The 12,157-nt window shown below is 40.7% G+C and overlaps 1 long non-coding RNA gene across 1 annotated transcript in view; it reads left to right on the top strand.

Annotated features, from left to right (window-relative positions):
• The first annotated feature begins 11,625 nt into the window (after positions 1-11,625).
• The window catches only part of LOC122786421, a 60,321-nt gene continuing 59,789 nt past the window's right edge, over positions 11,626-12,157 (top strand). The window contains exon 1 of the long non-coding RNA XR_006362444.1: positions 11,626-11,936. This is a non-coding gene — a long non-coding RNA (uncharacterized LOC122786421). The remainder of the gene's footprint in view (positions 11,937-12,157) is intronic.

The following is a 12,157-nucleotide window of genomic DNA, read 5'->3' as shown; positions in this document are numbered from 1 at the left end:
CTTCTTTGCTACGAGTCATGTTTGTGTTGTTATTCACTGACAAGTGTCTTGTCTATTTAATCAAGGACAACTTTATAAGACGTGATGTCATTCGCCGGGTTTGAAATTTTGATTTGTAGAACCTGACATTTCGAAAGTTGGTATTAGTTTGTACGTGCTCTGTTGTAATTTTAAGTTGATATAGTTTTTCAAACACAGACACAATCACCACGCTGACACATTTTTGCTTTCAGGTGCATGTTTAGCAAAATTAGCTCTGTGTCTTTGTGTATTAATCATCTACTAAATGTTTTATAGATCAGTTATTAATCATTGCGAAAAATCCCTCAGTCATTGCTTCATGAAACTGACCGAGCACATGGACAACAGTCAATTTATTAAACAATTTATTATTCATTATTCGTCGTTCATGAGTTTTGATGCTGCTACTGCTCTTAGTGCTTGATTTATGGTTTCATTTTAGGACTCTTTGTTAACGTTAAAGTTTAGTTGTGACGTCTCTGTCCATGAAAAGTTGACAATTATGGTGTTAACATGGCAACCCGGTCCTGCGGGGCTAATCTATTGACGACGTGTGACACGTGCTTCCTCGTTAATCAACTGTCTGAGGGCAGCACCGTGACGAGCAGGGTGAAAGAGCGGGACGATTCCTGCAGCCAAACAAAACAACACTCGTAAAAAACCAAGTAGTAACATGCCCAAAAGTGTACGGATCACAAAATCAACGCTCGACAACCGTTTACATCACAACTACAGCAAACCTGTGCTGCACTCTCAGACCATCTGTGCAGCACTCGAGCCTTAAACTACACCGGGAAACAAACAGCAGGTGGCAAACCGATCATTAAATCGTTAAACAAGATTTGTTGTGTTCGCAGATGAATTTCACTGCATGGTCTTTGTAGTTCGCTTCCAGACAGTGAACCAAAAAATAAATAAATAAATGAGCAGGGAAAACATTGCTTTTACAGACTCGGTGTGATGGTGTGATGACACGTCTTTGCATCAATGCCAAGAAAGCTGATAATGATGATGATGATGATGACAACTTTCTTACAAAGAGTAAGACGTTATTGTGTCCAGGAGGATGTGGCAAAGAGTGTAGTATTGGAATTCAATTGCTCATAAAAACTCCACTAGATCAGCAACAGAATTACTGAGCAGTTCTCCATTCCACATGCCTAATGCATTGAGTTGCTGCCACGTGATTGGCTGATTTGAGAACAAGCAGTTGAAAAAAAGCAAAAAAGTAAAGAAAAAGTAGGTAAATAAAGGCAATGTGAGTGTATATTCAGATATGGAGAGCAGCTGTGCAGATGTTACTGAAGAGGTTTCATAAAGTAGATGTATAGTGGTGTTTTGGTAGTTAAACAGCATTTCAAAAGAAATGTATTTATAGTAAGAGTTGAGGCCGGTGCCGTGTTTGAGTGTGTGAGAACATGACCTCGTCAGACTGTTTCACTTAAAGGCTGGAAGACGTGAAATCATCACAAATATGACACAAACACACACAGGAAAACACAATTCAGAACAAATGACCCCCCCAGAATATGTCATTCATGTGTTTACATGCTTACACACAACACTATCCTATGACCAGCTGCTGTCTACACTCACACTTTGTTTTCTTGACAGAATCGGGAGCAGCTTTTTACGACGCAAGGACAAACAGAAATACACACAGTTGTCAAATGTCACCTGAAAACATCTTGTGCAGACAGGCCTGCCTGTGTGTGTGTGTGTGTGTGTATGTGTGTGTGTACCTGGTATTCCTCGTGTTGTGGGGACCTAAATCTGGTTGTTACACAGTCACATTATGGGGACAAAAATCAAGGGCGCATAATGTAAAGGACTACATTTTAAGGTGAAGACAGTTAGGCTGAAGTCAGGATTAGGATTAGACAATTAGGATAGGTTATGGTTACGGACAGGAAATTTATTTAAGTCCTTTTTTTACTTTTGGTCTCATTCTGTGGTTTTTTTTTATTCATTTGTGAAACGCCTATAATGACATGTATGTCATAGAAGATAGAAAACTTGCTGAGACACGAGAGCCGTGCAGATAATCGATAATGAGAACGTGCAAGCGACGCCTGTGGATTCAGCTGCACGCCCTCCAAATGAACGCCACTTATTTTGTTGTATTTTCATACAGACCGTTCCTCCTGCTGCACTAAACAGACAAAGTGCTCCGCAGTCTGTCTGCTCTCACAGTGAAGCAGCAGTCATCCAGCATTAACTGTGTGCCAGAACCATCCTCTTGATGGGAGGTGAAAGCTTGGACATAGCAGATGCAACCCAATTATAATCAACTGTCAGCGCTCGCCTACAGGAGCCTCGGCCTGCTGCTGCTGCAGCTACTGCGTAGGTTTTTGTTTCCATTGGATTCTGATGAATTTGATTAGGCGTTGAGTTTTGTGTTGTCCCGCTGTGTCTGAAACATAAAAACGCCAAAGGTTTTAAATTCATAGTCATTTGTCACCAGTGCGGTTTAACAAGCTGTGTCTTTAGTATTCCATGAATAATAGTGGGAAAACAATGGTGTCGTACATACAGATCAGTGGAGGCACTTTATCACGTGGGGGTTTTCTCATTCTCTCATTGATACTGAACAAAATAAATGTGGAAACACTTGTTACCAATCATTATGTGAGACTTTAACATACCAGAGAACACTGGGATTGTCATAAACTACATTTATTTGTGTCATTTGGTGAATGCAGCATTATTTCCAGCAGCTGACCATTGTTGATGCATTCAAATCATAAGATCCACATCAGGAAAAGTTACCATTGCAGAAAAAGTGTCCACTGTGATCCAAGCGCGGTCCAAGGGAGACATAAACTAATTGTATATTTAACCATGTAATTCTGTCATTTAAACAACAGTCTATTAATATAATAGCTTATGTTATCATACACTAATGTTCATTATCAGTGGCAGTGAAGTACCTGAGTGAAGTTTTATTGCTCAACAAATCACCCTTTGATTTTCCAATATTACCTTTTTATCTCTTATATGATCACACACACACACACACACACTTGTTCCCAAGTCTAATTAATGGGTCCACTGCCTAAATGTTTTGCCCACAACGTTGCCTGAAGCTTTGGTCTTTTATGTGAGATTCATGGTTGAGTGGCACAGCTCAGTGGCAAAATGAGCTGAAGAGGAGGCAGGTGGCATCATTGTCTGTCCAGGCTTTGTTGATGTCTGCTGTTGTCCCGGTCCTTCCAATGGCGCCTTCCAATTTGCTGACTCTGGCTCTTTAAACCTGTCATTTTGACATGATGCTGTGGTGGGGGGTATAGGAGGGAGGAAATCAAACAACTAAATGCATATTTAAAGATGATTTTAGCCAGCAGTCTCAAACACATATTTTATTCATTCAAAATCATATTTATTCATGTTCCGGAACATTTGACATGAAAGTTTTGATACTGCCAAAAACAAATTTAGCTTGGTAAAGCCAACATGAGAGCTGCTCCGCTTCTCGTGATGCAACATTAAGCAGCTAAATTGAAGGAGACAAGGACAGAGCATTCTCGTATCACCGTCTTATCTGTGTGAGAAGAACACAGCAACAAGTCACATTAGTATGAAGGGATCGTATGTTTTCAGATAGCTAAACTTTATTAATTCAGCCGGCACCTCCCATCTAAACATCTGGGTAGTCCCACTTAATAATACTGTAATAATTATCCATCTTATTTATTTATTTATTTATCAATGACTTTGAATGAGCCCTACCTTATAGTTCCTTATATTTATATTATCAGTAAACATTTTCCTGAGCAGTTAATGGTCTCAGACGCTGGTTTCAGGTCTTCTTCAGTGGCAAATGAACATGATGTTTAAAGGAGAATAGAAGAATAGCACATATAAGTGGTTGCAGGTGACATCGAAAATGGTATCGTTGAGGTTTCATAACGGGGGGTCAGAACACCTTGGCCTAAACATGGTCAATGCTGTATTATGAATTTTATGTACACAAGGAGTAGGCCTTGTTTTCTATCTGCACAGATGTCTTTGTCTTTGTCCTCCAAGGCTCACAGCTTTTTTTAAAGACTCTTCAATGGCTATTTAAAGTAAAAGACAGCTTTTAAAACCATGACAATACACCCATAGAAGGCACTTCATCATTTACTGTATCCTCCCCTTTAACAAACAATTAACAGGAACCTTTAAGAGACTGCCCGAGCACTTGCTTGTGATTGTGCTGCACCACCAATTTTCACATTAGTCATGAAAGCATGGAAAACGTTGTAATTACTGTCATTTGCCTGCCCACAGTTATGTTTTTAAAACAAATGGTAATTTTCTGAGTTGACTTCATCATAACCCCCGTGTTTACCGTACATCTCAGCTATTTGCACAAATAACAATGCGTATCCGTTAATATTATTAGATTATGGGATTGACTAAGCTCAAAGAGACATTGTTCCTGTTTGAAATTGTTTTCGGTGCTGTTTAATTGGATTGGAAGTGTACACGTTGCTAACAGGCTTTAATGGCACATTTGCCTGAGCCTCGTATAAAGCTGAACATATTGGTCGTATAATTTCGACGGTGAATTGAGTGTAGTCGATGGGTGGATTGTAGAGTGACAGCTCCTGCTGCACAGCGCTCAGGGCACATGCCATCTGTCTGAAGATTTGAGGACCGACGTGTTGCTCCAAATGCACGTCACTCAGTGCGTTTCCATGCATAGTTAAGTCCAGCTCCGCTAAACTCAAATGGACTACTGCCCTTGTCCAAAAATACACCTACACCAGCAGGGAATCGACTTATTGATTGAAGTGTGCCCCTGAGAAAGAATCTTCTTTCAGCTCGTTAGTATTTGGCATTATTCCACGTCTTCCTACCATCCATCAACTTAAAAATATCAAATTCTTTAGATCATACATTCGTCAGTCCAAAAACACGTATCAGACTGGTTTTCTTGTGTGTATTAGCTTCTTCTTTTATGTCTGGGTATCAGATGGCGGTGGGAGCTGTGGTGCACGTGTAGAATTAGAATTAGTCATTTTTGCACACACACACACAAGTCGATCTCTGCATTTAACCCGTCCTTATTACACAGCAGTAGTGAACACTCACAAGCGCGATGCACAAGCAGTGGGCAGCACTTATCTGCCTCTGGGGAGCAATAGGAGATTAGGTGCCTTGCTCAGGGGCACCCTAGCCCTTAGTCCAGCAGCAAACATCTGGTTATGTGCCCAAATCCTTTCCTCTTGGCCATGGGCCCAGGCCATATACATACAGAAGTAGTTTGACTCTCAGATGCATTATAAGTCTGTTTCTAGTTAGACGAACACAATAATTTGTTTTCTCTAATGTTCATGTTTACATAATGAGCATCATTTTCAATGTAAAATCAGAGCAGGGTTATGCAGCACCTCAGTCACAGCCAGTCATGGTTTGTTTTTTGAATTACTTCAGTAGATGAGGTCAGTGAAGAAAAGAAAGGCCTGGTGGTGAGACGCAAATGGTGAATTTGAATCTTTATAACCGGCTGAGACTTGACGCCCCGGGCCTTCATCAGGTCCAGGAAGCCGGCAGACTTCGCCTTCTTCCACAGCGTTAAAGGCTCTGCCTTACCTGTCTGTACAGAGAGAGGCCATTTGTTCAGTACACTGCACTTCCTTTGCTAATGATTCCATAGGTGGTCGAGGTGCTGTCACTAACAGCTTTGACACTTGACTCCTCTACAAAAATCAGCGGTGTTTTCACTGCAGCGAGGTCAGTCCTGTGTGTTATGTGACACATTAGTATTCAGGAATGTTTTTTCTCCTGTTTTAACCAATTAGCTCACTCTCCCTGAGCCTCTGGTCATGTCTGGGGACTGCATTAGAATAAATGAGCATCCACACATTAATTGCTGCTTAATTGCAGACATTTCTGACTATTAGATGCTATGAATGAGACAAGTGGTGTCACAGCTGGCTGGATTTACTGTACGTCTCTGGTGATAATGAGTGAACTCAGACTTCCATTATGGGTCAAGTTCTGCATATGATTTTGGTTATTTAACTTTACAGTAACTCTTGACAAAATAATGACGTTAGATGAGGATATATAACAACACAGTTCACATTTCTATTAGTTTACTACGGGACGTGTATTTAATTTAATGAAATGACAGCAGCCCGAGCAAACGTGTACTGACTATTTGATATTATTATCATTATCATTATGATTTATTATTGTTAATTTAGAAGCACTGTGTTCCCTGCAAATCAATTCATTAAATGAACAAAACACAAGTAATAATTTCATGCATTTACCAGAGGAGGTACCTACTCAGGTATGTGTGTGTGTGTGTGTGTGTGTAAGCCGAGAATAATGAATTTGGACTCATGGAGTGCATTTTCATCACTCTCTGCCTGGTAGGTCGACCGAAACGGAGGAAATTCCAGGTCTTCAAGAAGCTTGATTACAATAATAACAGCGGTGCAGAAAACAAAGGTTCAAGTCAGATACATGTGGAGTGTGAGGCTCAAGAGCTTTTCTCTGATTAGCACAAGGGTGTTTTAACAGCATGTAATATCAGGGGGAATGTTAATAACGTCGCGAAGACTCATGCGGTGTTACAAGTCAAAAAAACAGCTGTACTTAAAACATTGTTTTATTTAGTTTTAATTATAGGCTTGCAGTGTAAGACCCTGACATTATAGATTATTATTACAGATATTTAAGTGACATAATGAGGCATTTCGCCATAGAGGAGGGTAGAAGTTTCCATGCTGCTTTTTTCCCTGAAACACATTAGTCATGTCATATCTACTTCAAAAAAACAAAAGGGAACTGATGTCGTTATTGACGCAGACACTACTCAGCATTGTGTTTATTGTCCTCACACATGACACGACACGACACGACAGCCTCGTAGGTTTTTCTGATTCGATTCCACTTGTATGTGTGTAAACTGAAAACCAACCTCACATCACCACGCTTTAACCCATCAACTGCCCCGTTGGTGTGGACCAAGTGGAGGTCCTCAGGTCAAAGTCATCTGTCAAACTGCTGAGGTATCTGGCTGACTGCACTGAGGTAATTGGTGGCAGAGCCTCCTCCTTGGAGAGGCCTGACAAAAATCTTGCCATGTGTCAGGAAAGTTCGTTTGGGGAGCACGGGCTGTTGTTCCTCAGATGGCTCCCCATGATTGGAAGCAAACAGACAAGCCGAATGTGGCAGCACAGACACAATCAGACACAGCAGCACTTAGAGACGTTTAACCCCTCTCGCTCCTGATGATATAACACCTCCTGCAAGAAGCTTTTTCTCTGCCACACTAGAAAGAAAGGTCCACAGATGGTAAGTAAATCGTTTAAAGAAAGGTCCGGGCTGCTAGTTTTAATGCTGTCAGAGGTGGATTGAAATGTGACATGCTTGTGTCTTAGAAATCCCCCCGTAGAGATGTTTGTCCTCCAGGCTAGGGATAGTTTCCCATCACATTTCAAGGCCAATTCTGCAGTTGCCAGGATACAGACCTTCATGTGAGGACGAGTTCCAGTTAGGCTTTATGACAGCTGAGCCAGGTTGTGAAAATCAGGGAGGTACTTAACATCTCCCTTCAAAATCTCTTGTTTCAACTTGTTTTCGCTCCCTTTCGTCCGTTTTCTCGGCAGTCATGGAGATATACCCCAAAGTAATTAACAGATATGGTAAGATAAGCGATACACACTCACCCACTACTTTATTAGCTACACCTGTTCAACTGCTTTTAATGTGATAATGCAAATATGCAATAAGACACACATCTAATCAGCCATTCACATGGCAGTGTTTAGGCATGTACTGTAGATATTGGTCAAGACAACCTGCTGAAGTTCTAACTGGCCGTCAGGGTTTCTCAGGGTTATTATCAGTTGACAGGCTTTTGCAGAATTGGATGGCATGCTGACCATTTGAATCAGGTGTGTGTTGGAGCAGTGAAACATAGAAAAACATCCAGGACCAGGACTGAGAATGTATGTGACTTTGAACGCAGCATGGCTGTTGCCTGATGGACTGGACTGGTCTGAGTATTTCAGTAAGAGCTGATCTACTGGGAGTTTCATGCGCAGCCATCCTTCGTGTTTACAGAGAATGGTCAGAAAAATAGAAAATACAAAGTGAGCGGCAATTCTCTGTGTGAAAATGCCTTGTTGATGCCAGAGGAGGATGATAGAAAGGCAACTGTAAGTCAAATAACCACTCACAACCAAGGTATGTAAAATCTCTGAATGCACAACGTGTCTTAATACTGAAGCAGATGGACTACAGCAGTAGGAAACTTGTGACACTTTACTGGGTCTTCTGTCTACCTAAGAAAGTGGTTTGTTAGTGTATTTAATTGAAGGTTTGTATGATTATATATAGGAGACAATGTATAAGGTAGGTTTCCTTTTCAGAGGTCATCATTTGACTTTCCTGATCATCGTTTATTCACTGGTCTCTGCTAGGTTAGTTCACTCTATTCCTTATTCATTTTTCCTCATGACTTTACCCGGCTCATCTGCATATTTGATTGAAAGGGCCACAGAGACAAAGACAAACAATAACATCAGGTTGGTTTTGTATCCTGTGGAGAACTTCCTTAGTGCTGCTGTTGACAGATGCACAACAAGCTTCCTTCTCTTTTGACTTATATTGCAAATAAGAAGCCTACCCCAGGTTTTTTTTTTTTTGAATTTCCTCAGCAGGCAGGTGCTTGCACTGCAAGATGAGGATGGCACTCAAGGCCCCTGTGCAGCTGTGTGAGATGGCTCAGAAGAGGTGTGGCCTTCAGACAAGTGCAAGCAATGGAGGGCTTGAGGGATTTGGATTCTCAGAGGTAGTCTGTCTGTCTGGCTGGTCAAAACTTCAATGGCCACATGCAGCTCTCTCAATACGCCACCTGAGCCCCCTTGTTTGGTTCAGGGGAGAGTGATTGTTGGGTTGAGTGGAACAAAGATCAGAGACGCAGGGGGATGCAAGCAGACAAATGGACAAAAACATGCAATGCCGTTTTATAAGGATGGCAATTAAAGCGGCAACCCGCTGTAACAGTCAAGTCAATTTGATTTATTTTTAGAGAGCATTTATCCAACATCATTCATGCTCAGGGTGCACTTATAGGGACTGTGTTGCTTTGAACTAAATGATAATGGAAAGGAGAAAATCTTAAATAGATGTTGGGTTGGTGAAAAGACAAAGAGAAGGCTTTCCATAAAGGTGGGATTAGAGGAAGGTCGGGGAGTCACAGTTCCTCAGCCAGTGCCTGACAGACGGATCAACACCTTGCACACGTGGACCACACATGGTGACCATTGGGACAGGTGTGATTAACAGGAAGCATGTGGCTTTATTGTCACCTTCAAGGCAACATTACTTCCCCAGCAGTTCTTCCCTTTGTTTGAAAAAGTACAACACTTGGTTAAGTTTTTGATAATGAGCTGCATGATGTTTACTCTCATCATGAAAGTCACACTCATTTTGCAGTCACTTCTCATTTTCTTTCCTGCTTCCATTTGCAAGTTTGCCCCAGAAAGTCATTAACCTGGACCTTAAGAGAACAGACGGAGAGACAGAAATCACGCATCCACATTTCGTATGTAGATGCCTTAACCTTTGAGTTTCCGAGCACTGTGCAGTCCAAGCCTAGAGAGAGGAAGAGCACTTAGATAATTGCTTTGTAAGCTTTGTGACATACTGCGATGCTCTCCGGTGTAAATGTAATTATGGGCTGACAGTGGGTAGAGGACCTCACAAAAGCCCAATAATCAGAAGCGGGTGATCAGAGTATGTAGCTCATGACCAGGAGAGGCAGCGATGCCGAAAGGTAATTAAAGTCACCCACAGAGAAGAAGCCATGCACACTGCACTCCCAGCTTGCTACAACACACCTTCTTGACTTCTCACTGTTCTGTTATTCTCTCACTCTCCTCTTTCTTGTTTTTCATTTTCCCTCACCTAGTGCTGGTTTTCTCTCTCGCGCTCAACCCTCGGCTGTCTTCCCCGAAACCCCTGCCTTGCATTCCTCCTCTCCTGTCTGTCATTCCTCCAGAACTGTGAGTGTTCGTTTCTTCTCCCCATCCATCACCTGTCGAATCGTGAACACAGTCTAGTCGTAAAGTGCAAAAGAAATGTTGGACCACAGCATCCTTCCACTCTGTTGCACACACACATATGACCACTGCAAAACAGAGAGGGTTACACTGATATCACACTACAGATGTGGCACTAGTGTTGCACAATGTGTAGTGTCCTGTATCTTTGCATGTATAATGTAATGGCTTATCTACATACGTTCAAATGTGTGACCAATTTATAAAATGAGGGGTGTGTGTTTAATATTAGTTACCATGTGTGCAGTAGAGCGTGAGCTCCAACTAATCCTGTGTGCTATGCTAAGGAGCTAAAGATTACCCTCTTCCACTGCTCAGTCACTGCTCCCCTGTTCATAACCCCAGAGAAATCGGAGAGAAAATTAAGGGCTGGGGAAGAGGAGTGGTGTTGGTGAATTCATATATTTTTCAGAGTTTCATATTTGGCACGGTTAAGGCTTCATCAGTGTTTGCACTGTACCGAATGAAAGGAAGTTTTCACAGTCTACTTTCATTCAAAACAGGCACCGAGAATGTGTGTGTGATTAATCCACTATTGAGCCCTCTGAGGGTCAATGAAGTCCACTTTAATTAGACAACACACTTGGTGTCATAGGTATGAGAACATGAAGTGTGCCTAGTGATTTACTTAATATAGGAACTGTTCATTAATTAATTAATTCATTCATTCATTTTCAACTGCTTTATCCTCTTGAGGGTTGTGGGAGGGACTGTGGGGAGCAAGGATCCCAGTCCATCAAGTTCCAAAGAGGAATTTGTTAATATAGGAATTGTGAAAGAGAAAATTCTCTATTTCTGCAGTCCACGTGTAGAATATAATCACCTATGATTGATGTTTTTATACAGCTTTATATAAAATGGCGTGAAAGACACTGATGTGTGAAAATAAAAACTGTTGATACTAACAGCAACAAGATACTAAACATAGTGAAGCATCAGGCAGCTGAGGAGTCGTAGGTTTCTTTAATGCTGGAGCTGTAACAGTTATTATTTTATTTATTTATTTTTACTGTTCTCTTTTCTTTTGTTATTTTCATGCATCTTTGCCATTACTGTACATGTGTTAGTCTTTTTTTATCTCTGAAAAGCCCAGCGAGAGTTGCAACTATAGCAAATTACTACACACTCTTTGTAAATAGATATAATAAATAAAGATTTATTGATTGATTGATTGATTGATTGATTAAGTGTCCTGAAAAGCATTATATTATTATTATTATTATTATTATTATTATTATTATTAGTAGTATTATTAGCTTTCTTCAGGTGTTTCCCCACTAATGTTAATGTTGCTTGTTGACTGCTGGATGTTTTATAAGCATCAAAGTAAATAAGTATTTTTAGTATTTCGAGATGTAAATAAAGATATTATGATAAAGATATAAATAAAAATATTTAAGTTAACTTCCCATTCGTTTTTCATACTATTTTTTTGATGTTGTTTTTCCTGTTTTATTTTGAAACTCGCACCTCATGTCTCATTTCAGATGTATTCACTTCCTGTTCCCGTGTTTCCAGACTATTTGATTACCTGCACCTGTCCCGATGTGTAATACCTGCTTCTAAATGTCTCAGTTTCGTGTTTTCCTTCTGTGCCACTTTGTCCTCAAGTTTCTTTAGCATACTAGCATAGTGTTTCTTTGGAGTTATGTAGATGTATTATTTATACCTATCTATCTATATCTATTTTTTTTTAACCTTACGTTTACGTTAGCCTTCGTGTTTTGTACGTCTGACAGATTGGGCAAGGATTAATGCTGTTACTGTGCACGACTGTGAATTGTATCCGTCTTTCACCCAACGTACAATGGTTCCTACATACTCGACATCTTATCCACGCTACAGGTGAGTAGCAAGTTGGCTAATGTTTTTTTTTTTTTAATACAAAGAATAAGAAGAAAGGCCTGGGGCCTGATGAGCTGCAGCCATCATCATTGTATACTCATTTATTTGACACAGTCTTGGGTTGAAGAGCAAATCCTCTCACACTCTAGTCTCTGTTTAATTTCAGATAATCTGTTTGGCTAGTGCACTATTTTCAGTTAGAGAAACTGCTGATCTATCAT

Source organism: Solea senegalensis, linkage group LG20, assembly GCF_019176455.1.
Source record: "Solea senegalensis isolate Sse05_10M linkage group LG20, IFAPA_SoseM_1, whole genome shotgun sequence".
Lineage (NCBI taxonomy): Eukaryota > Metazoa > Chordata > Actinopteri > Pleuronectiformes > Soleidae > Solea > Solea senegalensis.
This window is presented reverse-complemented; position numbering and strand designations above follow the sequence as displayed.